Here is an 18718-nt window from a genome sequence, read left to right on the forward strand (position 1 = left end):
AACCGCTGCACCAATTTCTTCCAAACTTGGCACAGTTGTTGGCCTTGGCACAGCATACCAAATGGCCGAAAATTTTTAAAATCGGATAATAACCACGCCCACATCACATACAAGCTCATACTTAACACGCCAACAGGAAAAATTGTAGGCAAAACCTTTACCATTTTCTTAAGTAAATCCACACTTGAGTATGTTTAGAGATATATTTTACTTTCATTTGCACCTGTCGACAACAACGTAAAAGCAACAAAACAAGTGATTAATATGTCTACATTAGTTAAATGTCGTTTATATTTTCTATTTATTTTCTTAGATATACACATATATGTACATATGTATGTAAATATGTAGTTTCCAGATTGCGAAAAACAAACTTAACACAGCGTGCACCATTGTTTACTCAGTGTGCAAGGCATTCGATTCAGTTGCTACAGTGAAAGAAGGGAGACTGCTGGTGAAAGATCACTTTCCATTTTCACTTGCAACAAATCAAAATAATACGCGATTAAATCACGTTCCACAAGTAAACGTCGCCCGGACCACAGCCACTAAAATGGCTGGCAGGTTCACTTGTTGGACGCACCTCCGCGATGGAGCAGGGGAAGCGAAGGGAATAGCGAGTGCGGCACGCACAACAAATTCAATACGACTTCACTGTTAACAACTACCAGTAACCGAATTTACCTGTTACACGTTTTTGCGGCGACCACGACTTATGTAGTATGTATTGATACGAGTATTAGCATGGTTGGTGTTGCTTGCACTTCTGTTGCAGGTGAGATTACATGCACACATGCATACATAATGCAATGGTTTTATTATTGCAACGCGAAAATTAAAACAACCAAACACTCATAAACACTTTAGACGACCGACCGACCAACCGACCGAGAGATATTTATTTAAATGTACATACCTATGTATACTATATATATTTTCGCAACGCCACTTTTAGTGCTGCCGATTACTACCTAATGCAAACACAGGCTATATGTATGTAGCATATTTGACGATGTCGTTTACAGTGAAGATCTCAGACGCTGACGAGACGCTGAAACGCACTTGACTTTCTTTTCTATACCTTTCGCGCGACCAGCTTGTCAGCCGGTTTTTACCAACTCCACCTGTTTGTTGTCAATCTCTCGGCAATGATTAAGGAAAAAAGCGGTCAAACGGGCGTAAAATTATTCATAAATTTTTTTTTTTGCGCTGACATTAATCGCGAAAATAGTTTTATTTTACTTAAATTATTCACATAAAATTTACTACAAATAAATTGCAAATTCACATTCAAATACATACATACATATGTACAAATGGCGAGTGAAGACCAAAACTATGAAAGCTTTTGAATGAAGCACAGGCGAACAGCGTACCGAGCGCGCACAACCGACCCTTGCGACGAACCAATCGAACTAAAGTGGAAGCAACATTTGGAGTTGGCGCTTGGCTATGTTGCGCTCGAACGTACGAAAACTTCATCGAGCAAACATAGGTGCCAGCAGCAGCGAACAATCATCGTCGGTATTATTTCGAGTGAAAAGGCAGCAAACTTTAGGTGGCGGTTTCCCACGATAGCTCGTTATTCGTTAGGAAAATACAAGCCTAACACCATTAATTAAAGTTATGAGACGGCATACATAAGTAAGTAGCTGGTTAAATAGCAAAGTCGATCGAAATAAATCCGATATAAACAATCTTTCGTTTTGATAGAACATTCGTAGTATCCTTTGCTACCCGTAGTCCACGCGAATGGTTCCATATTGGTAAAGCCCCTCATCTTTGTTAAGACATCATTAGGGCTTCTGGCACTATAGAAGGACGGCCATGATCAGAGATTTATAATACATCAGCCTAAAGGACAAAGGACGATACTTTGGCAAAACCTCGTACCTCAGAACTCACTACTACTTCGCGTCTCGTAAAATTGATTCAAAATAGGCATTAAAATACTATTTATTTATTATTATTAGTCAACTAAAAAGTACTCAATGTATAGTAGTCAGTAAAAAAGCCATTAAAAATGATTTTCTGTTATTAACAGATAGTATTTTGTTAGAGAGTTTTGATTGACAGTGTTTTGAGATATGAGGTTTGGCCAGTCGATATGCTGTTGCAAAAACATCGAATTTACCAAAGTCAATGAAATACTTCTTCATCTTTATTGGTCAATTGGAAATGCCAAGTAATGCCAAGTCTTCCCACCTGGTATTTCCAATGCAGAGGAGGCCTTCCTCTTCTTCTCTTACCAGCATCGCAACCCGCGTAGAAAACTTTCAGAGCTGACGCGTTTCTGTCCATTCGAACGATATGACTTAGCTAGCGTAGCCGCTGGATTTTAATTGGCTGCAGTAGCGTTGTAAAACTAATACAGCATACATGCATCGCTCCATCGTCTGCGGTACTTGCCGTACCCACCTCGCAAAAACCGCCGCCTCTCAGACGTTTTCATTGTCTATGCCTTCGCGCCATACACCAGCAGGGGCATGAAGAGTAACTTATAGAGTGTGATTTTTATACGGCGAGCGAGGATATTACTTCTCAGTTTGCCTACTCAGTCCAAAGTAACACTTGTTGGCAAGAGTGATTCTCCGTTGGATTTCATGGCTTACATAGTTATTGGTGTTAATGCTGGTTGATAAATAAACGAAGTCGTCTACTTTTTCAAACTTGTAGCTATCAACAATGACATGGGTGCCAAAACGCGTTTGCTATGACTGTTTGTGTGATGACAGGAGATACTTCGTTTTGTCCTCATTCACCACCAGAACCATTCGCCTTGTCTCTTTATCTAATCCCGAGAAGGTAGAACAGACGTAGGTAGCTCTTGTTTTTACCGATAATGTCGATGTCGTCGGCATACGCCAGAAATTGTACGCTCTTGTAAAGTATTGTGACTAAGCGGTTCAGTTCTGCGGATCTTATTATCTTCTCCATCAGATTAAAGAAATCCCACGAAAGGGAGTGACCTTGTCTGAAACCGCGTTTGGTATCAAACGGCTCGGAGAAGTTCTTATCAATTCTGACGGAGCTGGTGGTATTGCCGAATGTCATGTTACGCAACCGTATTAGTTTCACGGAGATACGAACTTCAGGTATCGCGGCATAAAAACAACTTCTTTTCCTTTATCAGCTTTAAGAAAGCTGATTGGAACGGCATCGCGGGAGTAACTGAGAGCAGCTTCGCACCCTTTCCACACCCATAGACATACACGCTGGCGAACGCCAGTTTCGCAGGGTAGTCACTGCCGCAGCAGCTCGCTTCATAACATCCGGCAGAAGCAGCTCTTCTTGCTAATGAGCGTGTGACCACCTATGCCACGTCGATCCTCGTCCTAAGGACCTTAATTTGGAGATTCGGCAACTGGTAACTCAGCATAAGCGGAAAAAGTGGAAGGGCACTTGAAGACCTGCAACTTCGCCTCTGGTGTGAGTAAGCTCTGGTCAACCGTGAGGTCCCTGTCCAACCCGAAGAGGCGCGACGACAGTGGAAATTTAATTCGATGGTCGCGCCTCGTCGAAACCGAAGATATGCGCGAACTTTTTTAGCTGGCAGTTCACATTGCATCCTTCGGTAGATAGAGCCAAAGGTCTTGCCAGAAGGGTGCACAAGTTGCCCAAAAATAGTGCACACCTTTAACTTGTCGGCCGCTGTGGTATAGTGGTAAGCAGTGCGCGCTTCCACTCCGCGGCACCTGGGTTAAAGCCCTGGACAAAGCAACATCGCAAAAAATACAGAAAAAAACCTCCGAGTGCATTTCTGCCATGAAAAACAGCTTCTCATAAAAATACAATCGCCTTTCGGAGTCGGCGTAAAACTGCAGGTCCCTCCGCTTTATGTGACAACATCAAGGCGCACGCCACAAATCGTAGTAGAAACTCGGCCAAACACTAACATATGTGTAAGCGCCATATGAAGGAGTGCACAGAAATATATGAAAATGATCGTCTTTTAGAGATCTTTTCGTGCAATAAACCTAAATTTTATATTTTTTATGTTTCTCGTCAAATTTAGGAATTATTTCATGAGTTCTATGTTTGCTGGTATAATAATACTTGTTGAGTTTTACTTTTCCTTCAATAAATAGCACTTATGAAATGAGTTTTATTTTTCGTCCTGTTGTAAAATAAAACTCACTTTGTAAGTTTTATTTATCGTTCAAAAATAATTGTCATTTCGTAAGTTTTACTTAAAAATAACTGACCTTAGTTTTCAGGCCAAGGACGGTGGTACAAGATGTCCTTTTTGAACCTATTTACTTTGGCCGGAAAACTAAGGTCAGTGATTTTTAAGCAAAACTTAAGAAATAACTATTAATTTTTGAACGATAAATAAAACTTACAAGGAAAACAGAGTTTTATTTTACAACAGAGTTTTATTTTACAACAGAAAAATAAAACTCACCGTACCCAGGAACTGAAACAAGCAAAAGAGTACTGAACATTGTGTTAGTAGTTCTTTTTTTTCGTGAAAATTGTTAAAAAGTTCTTAAAAATGTATGAGTGCAAAACTGTAACATCTGCCTTAATTTACATTTTTGTCTGCTGGTTTTTTTTTATTGTTGTTGTATTGACTTCAAATCGTTATGAGAGGGGGAGTAGGGATGTGCCAACAAGAATATACAACAAAGTATGAAAGTCGTTAGATATCGATGGCTGAAATAAAAACAAATGTCATTTTCCATGAAATAACCTTTTTTGGAAAAGAACTACATGATTAATGGTAAAGAAATTTATATTATTTAGAAAGTACAATCTATTATCTTCAATTCGATATACATATTTTATCACGATCTACTTTTGGGTTTTAAGAATTAAGTGATAATAAAAAATATAAATAAACAAAGCAAATAAACCTCCTATATCTTCTTTATTTTTAACCTGCGCCAAATAAATTTGGTATCGTTGAAATCAGTGGAAAAAAGTTCTATCAATCGGCACTTTTGGTTATTTTATAGCTAAACGGTCGCTATTCTAGACTTGTTCCAGAAAATTACGCAAACGAAGGTGATGCCAACGAATATTTAGTATGAAGAATTTTTGGTTTTACTACTAATATAACTAAAAACTGTAGAGTGAGCAACATTCTGCACAAGTAAAGGAGCCGATTTTATGTGTGGGAGCGAGAAGACTGTTTTATTACAAAACCTTTCTAATATTGAATCATGCATAATACCCAACTATTTTTTGTCAAAAAAAAAATTACAAAATAAAAAGAAAATTTGTCCTTGCTGGGAGCAGTCAGGAAAATTTAAGTTCGTACATATATATGTACATTTTCATATTTGCAACAAAAGCACCCAACGACTTCCGTGAAATTAAAAATAAAATCCTATTCTGACACCAGGGCCGATCTTGGAGCCGCCAGTATACCGGATGTGGTTAGCTTTTCGGAGTTTAGGTATTAATTGTCTTTGATGGTTCCTATTTTACGTACATACATAAATCTACTTTTTGATGTTTACGGTTTTTGAAATTTTTGGAAAAAACTTGGTCGATTTTGATCAAAATGAATGGCCATTTACTTAGTATTGATGCAAATTATATATTTACGACTTTCTAATCAATACCAAAGTAATATTACATGAAAAAATCCTAAGATGTTCTTTTTTTGGGAGATCCTTTTTTTAGAACAAGATACTTGAACAGAAAAATAGAGTGCAAAAATTTAAATGTGTGCAAATATGTCAAGAAAATTACAACCTCGATTCATGTTTTGTTTCATGTCATTTAAATTTGTTTATTTCGCTTAAAATAAAATGACTTAAGGCCTGTATGCAGCTCTCAAGAAAACGGTCAAGAAAAATTTGCCATTATTTCGTGTGTGTGTCCAAGGAATTTTGACATTTTTGATACTTCACAGCGTGTTGCCTCACTCTTTCCTCAAGAAATAATGGAACGGGCATATATTTCTGTTGCAAACCTGGGTTTCCTTGTGTTCTTTTTTAACAAAAAACTTTAGAAAACCGTAGTAGAAAGCGTAGTAAATTTCTTAAGAACTGCGTACTGCCTTAACCCTTTCGACCCGGATGGTACATATATGTACCACCAAAGTTTAAACATCCCTAAAACTTGTAATTTACATTTAATCACATTTATAAGGGTACCACGTCGTCTGTTAGGAATTTTACCATCAGCCAGGACTCTACACATTCAGTTTTGCATCTCCTGTTACGCCCAGTTTCGTTTCATTGTTGGGGAGAGGCCCTCCCGTTAACGTTTTTGTACAGATTTCCTTGCGTTTGTGAAAATTGCTTAGTATATTTAAATATATTATAGGAAAATAAAGGTGTTTCTAATTATTGCCTGTAAATACGGTAATAAATTTTTATTATAAACCTCTGTTTTCACAAATTCAAACATATGGTACATATATGCACCAGCAGTCTCCTTTGGTGGTACATATGCGTACCTGTAGTCCGGTAAACATAACTTAATTTTTTATCGATTTCATGCAAGATAAGCCAACGATATGCCTCTAAATCCGGTAAGATGGTGTGATGCTGCAACAGGGTATTTAGAAAGAAAATGATATTACTTCGTGTTTCTAATTTGCTAATTTATTGAACTATATTCCTTATTCAGCCGTTGGTACTACATATAATGGGTAACAGAAAAAAACGTACCTAAGTTTACTAGTAAGAAAATGCAAAGAGGAGAAATAAAATTCAAAAGCACATCTGCAGGCCTTCTATACGTTTAGACACGAAAGGGGTTTTATAATAAGGAATTGCCACAAACCAGGCCTAATAATTATGAAAAAACTTTGAAAACAGGCAAGAAAATGCAAGTGCCATGTCCAAACTAAATACAATTTTATCGTCAAATTATGGGAGGTGTTGATTTAGTAGATCAAATGAGTGGCCTGTACGAACATGATCGAAAATTAGAAAAATAGTGGAACAAGGTCTTTTACCGTTTTATAGTGAAAGTAGTAAGAAAAGATTAACAACGACGGTTGAACGAAAAGATGCATCGCAATGTAAGCGAGCCGATGATGTGTAGTTTTGAAGTGACAAACAAAACTAAACTAACTCAAGTATGTTTTATGTTTTTGTTGTTGTAGCGGCTAAAACAACCCGGCCACATCGGTTAATATCTCAGTCGTTGTCGTCAAGTTCCATCAACGGTAGCCCTAAGAAGCGTGAAGCCTCAATAGGGTCGGTCCACAGGGACAAAAGCGTTAGGGTTGTCGTGTTTCCAGGCATACGAAGAGATGTTTCGAGTCATGGGGTGTCTCTCCGCATGCCGGACACTCAATTGTTCTCATTTGTATCTCAACAGCTGGTGTGGCCGAATGGATGCGTGTTCGACTGCCGTATTGTTGGTCACGGGTTCAAAACCTGTGACGCGGACTTTATTTTTAATTTTTATTTTATTTTTTTAATTCTATTTATAGATTCTGCCCACTGGCAAAAGGTAATGTCTGGGAATGCAAAAAGTAATGGATAGCCCCTTTAACCTACCCACGAAAAGATGCAAAAATTTCTCCACAGGGAAGTCATACGAAAGTAATGTGTCGCGTGCCGCTTTACGAAACTATAAATATAATCTATGAATAGAATTTAAAAATATATAAAAATAAAAAATAAAGTTCTGGCCACAGGTCAGAGGTGTTAAAAAATGCAATCATTTTTAACTAAATTATTCATTTGATTGAAGTCCCGAGTGATTGCAGTCCTTTCCGGTTAGTTCTGACTAAGACTAAAACATAATTAGTCTTTATTCTCTTTTTTAATTTATGATTCATAAATCACTTTTTTATCCATTTCTTGTTGGTCACTTGATTTCAGCCATTTGACTGCATTCTTTTAGTCACTTTTTGTTAGTCATTTGATTTCAGCCATTGGAATGCATTCTTTTGCAGTACTTTGAATTTTTTCAGGTACCGAGAACGCGTTCCGGTTTTGGTTTATTTCTGCATGAAAACAAAACGTAATGTCAAAAAATGTGAACAAAACTTTAGAGAACCTTCTCAAGAGGAAGAGAATGAGAACGAAATAACCGAGAACATTTTGAAGGAGGATCAAATAAGAACAAAAGTCTGGGAAATGTTCTGCTAGAGAATAAAACGAGAACAAAAGTTTTGAGAACTTAATGTTAATGGAAGAATTATTGCAAAACAGATTTCGTAAATATGTATTATGATTTAGAAAATGCAAATGATGCTGTTATAGCAGCGGTACTTTGTCCAGACATGTTTAAATTCGTCGTTTGATACTTACAAAGTTAAGGAAGTCAATGATTTACTAAAAAATATCTTATTAGGGGAATTCGACTCTAATATCGAACTTAACAATAGTGAGTTTTTCGATTTTTCTTTGATCGGTAATGGCTAGTTAAAACCGTAAAAATAAGTAAGTAAATAAATTTCCTTCTCAGACCATTCCATTCCTCAGAGTATCACCAAATCTTCATCTGTCGAGCACGAGTTTTTGTCGTATATGGTAAACAAATCTATAGAAATTACTCTGCTTAAGCGGTACCCGATTATTAAAAGCNAGATTTAGAAAATGCAAATGATGCTGTTATAGCAGCGGTACCTTGCCCAGACATGTTTAAATTCGTCGTTTGATACTTACAAAGTTAAGGAAGTCAATGATTTACTAAAAAATATCTTATTAGAGGAATTCGACTCTAATATCGAACTTAACAATAGTGAGTTTTTCGATTTTTCTTTGATCAGTAATGACTAGTTAAAACCGTAAAAATAAGTAAGTAAATAAATTTCCTTCTCAGACCATTCCATTCCTCAGAGTATCACCAAATCTTCATCTGTCGGGCACGAGTTTTTGTCGTATATGGTAGACAAATCTATAGAAATTACTCTGCTTAAGCGGTACCCGATTATTAAAAGCGGCCGCAGTATAAAGACTTTTTTCGTTTGCTTCATTACTGAATACCCCACGCCGTAGAACGGTTTCTAACAATTTCGAAAAATTTCTGTTGCTGAAATGTTCTCATGCATTTTGTTATTTTTGCATTTACATAATATGTACAGATTATGTACATACAATAAATAAAAATTTATTTCATTGACAGTTACTTGAATTAATTTTCTAGATATTCTATATACTACTGGAGTTTTAATTAAGCTTTTTGTGTACTGATTTATTTTCTAAACAAATTAGTATTATAATTCACCTCAGACTGCAAACATGACTAATTAGTCATGAATAACAGAACAGACTAATGACTTCAACTTTGGAGTCTTTAGTCAAACATGTGACTAATTGGCTGCAGTTAAAAAGTGTTAGTCAGTGAATGTGACTGCAACGATTTAAAGTCACGAAGACTGCATTCTTTAACACCTCTGCCACAGGTTTCGAACCCGTGACCAACAAACAAAAACATATGTACTTGAGCTAGTTTTCAAACCTTTTGTTTTGTGTGTGACTCCAAAATNAACACCTCTGCCACAGGTTTCGAACCCGTGACCAACAAACAAAAACATTTGTACTTGAGCTAGTTTTCAAACCTTTTGTTTTGTGTGTGACTCCAAAATTACACATCACCCGCTCGCTTACCTTGCGATGTATCTTTTCGTTCAACCTTGGTTGTTACACTCTAAAGAATTTTTTTGATTTTTTTTTTTTGTGTGTAAAAATCCTTTTTGTTAGCGGCTTTACACAATTCTACGGGTGAAATCAAACTGCAGATATGTATTTTGGGTATAAGTGCAATATAGCGGCCGTTGAGATAAAACATTCTACTGATTTGAAAGGTGTAAACCATTTGCTGGAATTAATAGGGGCGGAGCGAGGGCGGGTAAAGGTGGAATTTTCAATATTTTCAAAAGCTTACATATATTTCTAAAGCTATTGCACCCATTTTGAAAATATGCTTGGGAAGGTAATTGATAGACCTTTTTTCGAGAAAAAAAAAGAAATTATAACTATTTTTTAATAAATGTGTACGTTTTTCTAAGAAAATATGTCATTAACTATATTAAGTGGTGTGTTTATTAGAAAGATCAAAGAAATACCTTTAAATTGATATATAATTTTATATAGTTAAGTTTAAGCACATCCGCTGACAGGGAAATAAACAAGTGCATAAATTTGTGCCTGTGACCATTTTTCATATAAAACGATATTTTTATTTAAAATTAAATGTTTGAATAAAAATCGTGTAATTACCATACAAAAAAATACAACTAAATAGAGCATACAAAAAATTCTGTTGATTGAGGCGCAACACAGAAAGGAGAATTATATACACATTTTTATATACAAGACATTTTTATAAAACACCCAGTAACCATAATAGACATCACTGGGGCGGCAGCCCCTGGTTTACCACACAGAAATGGAATTCTAGTTACCTCATCCTTTCCCAAGGCTACATCACTGGGGCGGTAACCCCAGTCGGTGCACACCAAAAGGAGAATTCAATTTGGTAAGGATTATAATCCTAAAGGCCGCCTACGCAGAAAGGAGTTCTACCCAAAAATACTGTGGACGCAAGTAAAAATCGTGATGATAAATCGTCTGGCAGCACCAACTTCGGTGTTCAGTTGCAACCCTCGCATGTTTACTACTTCACTACTTTTATAAATGTTTTATCGTGCAAAAACTATGGATTATTATTATGTATTTTCCAAACAAAAACATACATTTTTGTTAAAAAAATTACCATAATTGAAATTTTTTATAGGTTATTTATTTAAAAAGCACATATTCAAACCTACCCTTATGTTGTGGGGCTCATTATGAAATATAAGTTGGGTATTTTACTGTCCCTAATTTTCGAACATGTGGTAGCACCCTTCTGTTTGGGTAATACAGCCATTTTGAATTGTTTGCTTATTTTGTTGAAGAAAAGTAGTGAAATGGTTAAACGCGTTTTATATGGTTAAAAAATGAGTCAACCCTCCCATTTTCCCACTGGGTATTTATAGTTTCGTAAAGCGACATGCGACACATTAGTTGCGTTCCAGATGCTTGACGATTTGCAGGTTCTTACAAGAAGTCGTTCCAGGTGACCACCTTCCATAAGGTTTATTAATGGAGAAAACAGCTGTTCCTGCAAATCGTGAATAGCTTGAAGCATCTGGAACGTAACTATTACTTTCCAATGACATCGCTGTGGAGAAATTCTTGCATCTTTTCGTGCGTAGGTTATAGGGGCTATCCAAAACATTTTGCATTGCAGACATTACCTTTTCGCACTGGGTTTTATTTGTATGACGTGCATATGTATATGTATAGGTATCACTATGCTCCAAAACATCTTGCGTACATCTTCGATTACTAAATACTACTTACGAAAATGGCGAAAAGCTACAAGCGTTTGGTATACATATGTATCTACCGTAACCACCTGTAAGTTAACATTTAGTTTACTTACACATATACACCTGTGTCCGACATTTGCCCCGCTCGCAATGAAGTTCTTGCACCTTATTGCAACAAAGCGAACTAACGCATTTCAAGCTGTACTAGACATCAACGTAGTTTATAAGTTAGGCATTTAAAGTCTTTAGGCACGTTTGGAATTTGCTTTAAAATTTTGCTGTGTAAAACGCTCCTCAATTTGTCCCACGAAAATGTTATCCATTTCAGGTTTTAGATATAGGAAATGTACCCTCATCAGCTTCCTTTAAACTAAATATGACGACACACTTTCCAGTTACTTTTAACTTTTATACATTTTATCATATTAAGGTCTTTTATTTTCGTTTTATTAAATATTTTATGATGTTGCGATAAAGAATTTTATAAAAACAAAAATCAAAACAAATACGCGTCCGAATTTCGCGTTGCGCATTTTTTCGGAATTATGTACATGGTTGTATTTTGTTAATCGTAATAGATGCGTTCCTAGTATAGGGTGTATAAGCGGAAATTTTGTAATGAAAATAAAGGTGTAGTTGAAGTAGGCAAGAATAATTATTTCGTAAGCTCGCTATGCTCTTCATTGCAAGCGTGTGCGTGAACGTTTACAAAGGCAAGGGGTTGACTTTAGTGTACATCGACATTTCCCAAACATCCTACGGCTCGTATCGCTGGATTGTTAAATAAATGCTAACGATGACCAAATTGTAGTACAATTAACTTTATTGTACAACAAACAATTTACAATACTCGCTAATACAGTAAAAACACTTTACAATACTTGTTAAAGCAATAACAACGCTTTACTAACTTTACTTGTTAACACAATTAAACGTATAGCTTGCTTATTCGCAACTCACTTCTCTGCTCACTTTACTTGTAGCTTGCTGACTTGTAACTAACCCCCTCCGGTGTCTGGTGGCGCCCTTATTTACCTGCGCTCGCACTCATGGCAACTCTAGAACGTTCTGAAGTTCATCGCTCATTCTCTTTCTCTCGCTGTTCGCAGTGTTCATCCAACTTGACGTTTCTCTTTGTGGAACATTCTACGTCATTCCTCGAACATTCTGCCTATTTCTCGCATGAACCAAAAAGACAAGATCACGCGGGCAGGAGAGTAGCCCGTTAGAATCGCATTTAGGAAAAAAGTTGAACGATTTTGACATTAGCCGTTTGTTTACATTTCTTCGTTGTTTACAATTTTGTGGTGGCTTTTTACTGCAATTTTCTTCATTTTCGCTTGTGACAACGTGTGTACACATAAGATAAAGAATAATTTAACACAACGGCATGATTTATAGAAGAATTTGCATAATAAAAATGATTTTTCATGAGTTCAACAATTTCGCGGTTTTCTCCGTTCTCTTCGTTGTTTACTTCTTACAACAAAGATGGCGTCGAGATTTCGGCAGCTAGAAAATAACTTTTTTCGTTCTTTCCTTCCCGCGTGATCTTGTGTCTTTCGTTCATGTATTTCTTTCCTTCCCGCGTGATCTTGTGTCTTTCGTTCATGTATTTCTCGTTGTTCGCTTTGTGTTGCCGCAGTATTCGCCACAATATTACTTAAAAGAAAATGGTCATGTGCATTAAAAGTGCTTACATTTAAGTCACATTTATCTATTTCACGCACTTTTGGATGATAAAATCGATACAATTTACATCAACATATTTGGTGAATTTCGCAACTTTAACAAAAAAATTACTTAAAAACTATAAGTGCGCGCGGGTTGGGGTCTTCACTTTTAGAACCAAAGTGATACTGTTGCGAGTGATACTGTTAATGCAAATATATCTGATGAAAGTGTGAGGCCACACTCATGCATACTCTCGGAAATGGTACAAAAGTCATCAAATAAAAGCTGTGTTTTAGTCAACAGCTGTGGAGTTTATGGTAGTTGACTACCATCCACAAATATAAATATGCACTCTGCATGGCTTTTTACAATGGCGAGTCCAAAAATTCACTTTGCTGCACACCTTCCTTTTGGTCTACATGAAATTGCAAACACTGATAATACATACTTAAAGGGCTACATGTCCAAAATTATTGCTACGTATTCCTAATTAATCAATATTTGTATATTTAGTAATTCCTGCAAAATTGGGCCATGTAATATTAAAATTAACACATTTTTCTGCATTGTTTACATATTTTTATATGCGTTTTGGTATTTCTCGCTCGCAATTGCACCAAGATGACGTCGCGCAAAAATTACGCTAAAAAATCCTCTCTCATTGGCGCAATCTTGTATTCTATCATTCTTCACTACTAATTTTATTCGTTTTAATGAGAAATATTATTGGCAATTTTTTATAGTTTTTTTAGAGATCATTTAGAAGTCGCGACCTGTCGGTTTAGGTCAGAAAATAGGATTTTGTAGATTTACCAGTTTTTGAATGACTATTTTTGATTCGATTTTAAAGATCGAATATGATAAGAGAAGAGGATATATAGGCCTTTAAACTGGAATATAATAATATATTGTCGGACTAGGCTTGTTGGAATTTTTTATCGGGTAAATTCCAAAAAAGGAGGAGGTTATCAGTTCGCATTTTTTTATGTATGTTTCCGCATATCTTTGGACCACGTCAAACGATTTCGATAATTCTTTTTGCATCGGAAGGTAGGGTCTCAGAGGTGGGCTTACACTAATCTGGTTTAGATCCGATAAGTGGATCATGAAATATATATATATATATTTTTTTTAAGTCGGTTTTTTTTTTGCTAAAAATTAATAACTTTACCTAAATTGTACGTTTAAAGCAGTGTTAGCCAAAAAGAGAGAAGTCCTAAAATGAGAATGAATTAGTTATCTTGCACAAAAATGAGAATGTTTTGGTGGTAATGCACGGAAAATAATGTCGGTAATGTATTACTTTTTATAAAAACTTCGGTATGTTTTTTATCGTTTTTCCATTGGGCGAAATTTTTAGAGCTAAACAACATAGAAACATCAAACATAGTAAGAAAGTTTGGGTACAATTTTTTATGTTTTAATATTTTTGTTTTTTTGATCATTTAANCAAGAAAGTTAACGGCCCTAAAAACAAAAAATTGGGTACAATTTTTTATGTTTTAATATTTTTGTTTTTTTGATCATTTAAATGTGGATTTTTGAGCAAAAAAGCAGTCGACTTCGAACACTCTGAATATTAAAAGAAAATTTCGTTAATTTCAAGTAGGATTAGGTAAAACTTGACATTTAAGAACAATTTAAAATATCGATTAAACCAGGGGATAAATAAGAAAACATATTGTATGTTTTAATTGATGACTAGTCTGGTATCTAAAAAAAAAACATACATTATCAACATACTTTATCCAACAATAATGCGACATCAACTTGCTTCGGCTAATACGCTTTTCCATGGCCCCCCAATTACGTAGTTTGCTCTCATTCGTAATTCGCACTCTACCCCGATCTGAAAACGTTTAAAAACTGTCCAAAAAGACGTTTGTCTCGGAGTTCCCTCAGAAGTCTTCTCTGTATAATTTCTTCTTACTTCACAATAATAGTACATAATACTTATTTCCTCCATGAATAATATTCTGCAATGTATACGCAAATAATAACCCTTTACCACACCTATTTAGGCAAATAAAATGGTTTCATAGTTTTCATTTAGTAAAATTTTGAAACTTTTTTCTGCAAAATTAATAAAATTAAAAACATTAACATATGATTAAGCGATGTCACGTACTCAATAGGTCGTCACAAAAATAATAGCAATTGCCTCCGTTGGAGCTTTCAAATTGCCCTCTGCATACCTAAACGTGACAATTTATTATAAACATGACAATAGTTATAGCGGCGAGTTTTGTCATTACACGCGAATAGGGCTGTAAATCGTCGTCTTCGACTTTGGACCAAAATCGACGTTTTACTCCTGAAAGTCGAATTTTAGTGATCGACTTTTAGTTTATGGAAGTCGACTGAAGTCGACTTTTCACTTTCGACTTTTTTTAATTTAAGTGCAGTAGAGTCTCTTAAATTAAAACTGATCTTCTAACAATGGCGCGGAGTGCTGTTTGCTCGTGAAAAGCGTGGTAGAGAAATTAATTTTAATGACAGTACAACCGCATTGTCAAATCATTTAAAAGCATAAAATTATTATACGAAAACAAATTCCTCGAATTTGTTATACCGGGAACAGACATTTGGTATTTGCATTATGGTAAATTTATTGTGGTATTTAAAATACTACCACAGTGACAGACATTAACTTAGTATTTCAGAGTCAAATCATACGTTTCTGAAGAACAACGCATAAAAATAAAAATGCAAAAATATTGCAAAAATTGCTTATATATTGCATCAAAACTTGCGGTATAAACTTTTGGCTCAATCGCGCGAAAATTTCAATGATTTTTCGATAAATGAGCATGATGACTTCTGTCATTTTTGCGTATGTTTATTGCGATTCGCCCATTCACAATGATAATGCCCCAAAATTACTACCTCCGAATTTGTTCAAAAAATACAAGGTTCCCCACATAGTATTTTGAAGCATATTATAATATTTAGTAACAGACATTTGGTATTTGGGAAATGCTACGAAGAAATACCAGTTGTCTGTCTCCGGTATTAATCGTTTGTCTCCACAATCTTCAGTTAATAATGAGGTAATATACACAGGTATTTATTTTAATAATTTCATGAAAGAAAGTTTTTCTCCATGAGTTTACGTAAGTTTCTACAGACAGTCTTTGGTTCGAATTTTACCAATGCGTAAGGTGCAAAATTTTAAACACCGATCAAAATGTTGCTGGTAGAATTCCAGTTGATGTGCGATATTAGTCGTGTGGATAACCCCAATCCACTATCTGACTAGGCTAATTTAAAGGGAGAACATCCCATGTTTTTTAAAGTGGCACTTAAATCTCTGCTAATACTCGCCACCTCTGTTCCATCGGAAAGGCAATATTTTCAAAAAGTTGTCCGTAATTACCAAATATCGATTCAAGAAAGTAGAGAACACCTTTCTTCTTAGGCGGCCTTCGGCTGCACTTGGGGATTATAACCCTCACAAAGTAGAATTCTCTTTCTGTTTTGCGAAGAAAAGGAGCTGAACACCTTTTGCAGAGAAAACCTTTCTGCATCTCTTTCTCTTTCTGTTTTGCGAAGAAAAGGAGCTGAACACCTTTTGCAGAGAACACCTTTGTATATTTTTAATGCTTACTGGGTTATATCCTATCTTCTTTTGTCTCATTCTTTTGCATATTTTGGAGTTTGACAGCTGAACTCCGCCATTTAATTTGCATATGCAACCAAAGTCAGACGCGTGATGTTGAAGGTGTTTTATTTAATGAATTGTGATTAATTGGTTAATATTAAAGTCATAAAGAAAGTTATAACTAATCGAGTAAAGTGTAAAGTGAAGGGGAATATAAAAATATATTGGTGAAGTGGCTGCTTTAAGGAGAATAGGAGTTATAAATGTACGCTAATTTCCGAATTTTACAAAAAAGGGCATATTTCAAACCTAATTTGAAAATAAATTAGTGACCAAAAATTACAAAAGTGGGTGTTAAAATAATGTGTAGACCCTTGACTACAAGTGTGTGCAAATTTGTTTTGGATCGGGTCACCCCTTTGGACGCAATACCTCGAAATAGTTAGGCAAAGTACTAAAGAGTACCCCATCTTTTACTTTCATAATACGAACATCGGCTCTACCCTCGCTCTCGTGGCTTAAAATCTTTCAAAACAAATTTTAATTAACATTGGAAATTTTAAAATAATTGTAGAATGCATTATCTGTAAATTATACGTACAAAATAAAAATATTTTCTTGCGTCATAATAAGCATTCCGCACACAAATTATGCAAATACTGACGCGATAAATATTGAACACGTAGCATTCGTGCGCGATCCATCAGTCCATCAATAGNTGACGCGATAAATATTGAACACGTAGCATTCGTGCGCGATACATCAGTCCATCAATAGATCCAATACTTTTCGTGAAAAATCCTGTAAAACTGTCAAACAGCAAAATTACTCTCTGAAGTGAGAGTAAAAAGTGAGTAACTACAAAAANAGGGAGAACATCCCATGTTTTTTAAAGTGGCACTTAAATCTCTGCTAATACTCGCCACCTCTGTTCCATCGGAAAGGCAATATTTTCAAAAAGTTGTCCGTAATTACCAAATATCGATTCAAGAAAGTAGAGAACACCTTTCTTCTTAGGCGGCCTTCGGCTGCACTTGGGGATTATAACCCTCACAAAGTAGAATTCTCTTTCTGTTTTGCGAAGAAAAGGAGCTGAACACCTTTTGCAGAGAAAACCTTTCTGCATCTCTTTCTCTTTCTGTTTTGCGAAGAAAAGGAGCTGAACACCTTTTGCAGAGAACACCTTTGTATATTTTTAATGCTTACTGGGTTATATCCTATCTTCTTTTGTCTCATTCTTTTGCATATTTTGGAGTTTGACAGCTGAACTCCGCCATTTAATTTGCATATGCAACCAAAGTCAGACGCGTGATGTTGAAGGTGTTTTATTTAATGAATTGTGATTAATTGGTTAATATTAAAGTCATAAAGAAAGTTATAACTAATCGAGTAAAGTGTAAAGTGAAGGGGAATATAAAAATATATTGGTGAAGTGGCTGCTTTAAGGAGAATAGGAGTTATAAATGTACGCTAATTTCCGAATTTTACAAAAAAGGGCATATTTCAAACCTAATTTGAAAATAAATTAGTGACCAAAAATTACAAAAGTGGGTGTTAAAATAATGTGTAGACCCTTGACTACAAGTGTGTGCAAATTTGTTTTGGATCGGGTCACCCCTTTGGACGCAATACCTCGAAATAGTTAGGCAAAGTACTAAAGAGTACCCCATCTTTTACTTTCATAATACGAACATCGGCTCTACCCTCGCTCTCGTGGCTTAAAATCTTTCAAAACAAATTTTAATTAACATTGGAAATTTTAAAATAATTGTAGAATGCATTATCTGTAAATTATACGTACAAAATAAAAATATTTTCTTGCGTCATAATAAGCATTCCGCACACAAATTATGCAAATACTGACGCGATAAATATTGAACACGTAGCATTCGTGCGCGATACATCAGTCCATCAATAGATCCAATACTTTTCGTGAAAAATCCTGTAAAACTGTCAAACAGCAAAATTACTCTCTGAAGTGAGAGTAAAAAGTGAGTAACTACAAAAAATACGGGAACAAAAAGACCATTTTTCCTGTAAAAACGTCAACCAGTGATTGCTTGACACTTATCATGATTTTACCAGAAGAAAAAGTTCAGGTAAAATCTCGCAACTTCATTCTCTACACAACTATCCAAAAGTCGCTCTCATTTACAGGATTTTGGAGGGTTTCGGAGTNGTCCATCAATAGCTCTGATCCAATACTT

General features: G+C 35.6%; 1 protein-coding gene across 7 annotated transcripts in view; it reads right to left on the reverse strand.

The window, feature by feature from the left end:
- LOC108359435 (membrane-associated guanylate kinase, WW and PDZ domain-containing protein 1-like) overlaps nt 1-11894 on the reverse strand; it is an 87858-nt gene extending 75964 nt beyond the window's left edge. The window contains exon 1 of one of the 7 annotated variants that reach the window (XM_017611299.1): nt 11350-11894. The gene's annotated coding sequence lies outside the window, so the exon portion shown is untranslated. Of the gene's footprint in view, nt 1-684; nt 895-916; nt 1129-1298; nt 1421-11349 lie in introns of those variants that run through there. The other 6 variants (XM_017611306.1, XM_017611300.1, XM_017611301.1 and 3 more) reach the window with 6 other exon arrangements.
- Nucleotides 11895-18718: the final 6824 nt, after the last annotated feature.

The sequence above is a fragment of the Rhagoletis zephyria genome, unplaced genomic scaffold (assembly GCF_001687245.7).
Source record: "Rhagoletis zephyria isolate East Lansing unplaced genomic scaffold, Rhagoletis_zephyria_1.1 Rzeph_scaffold_00393, whole genome shotgun sequence".
Lineage (NCBI taxonomy): Eukaryota > Metazoa > Arthropoda > Insecta > Diptera > Tephritidae > Rhagoletis > Rhagoletis zephyria.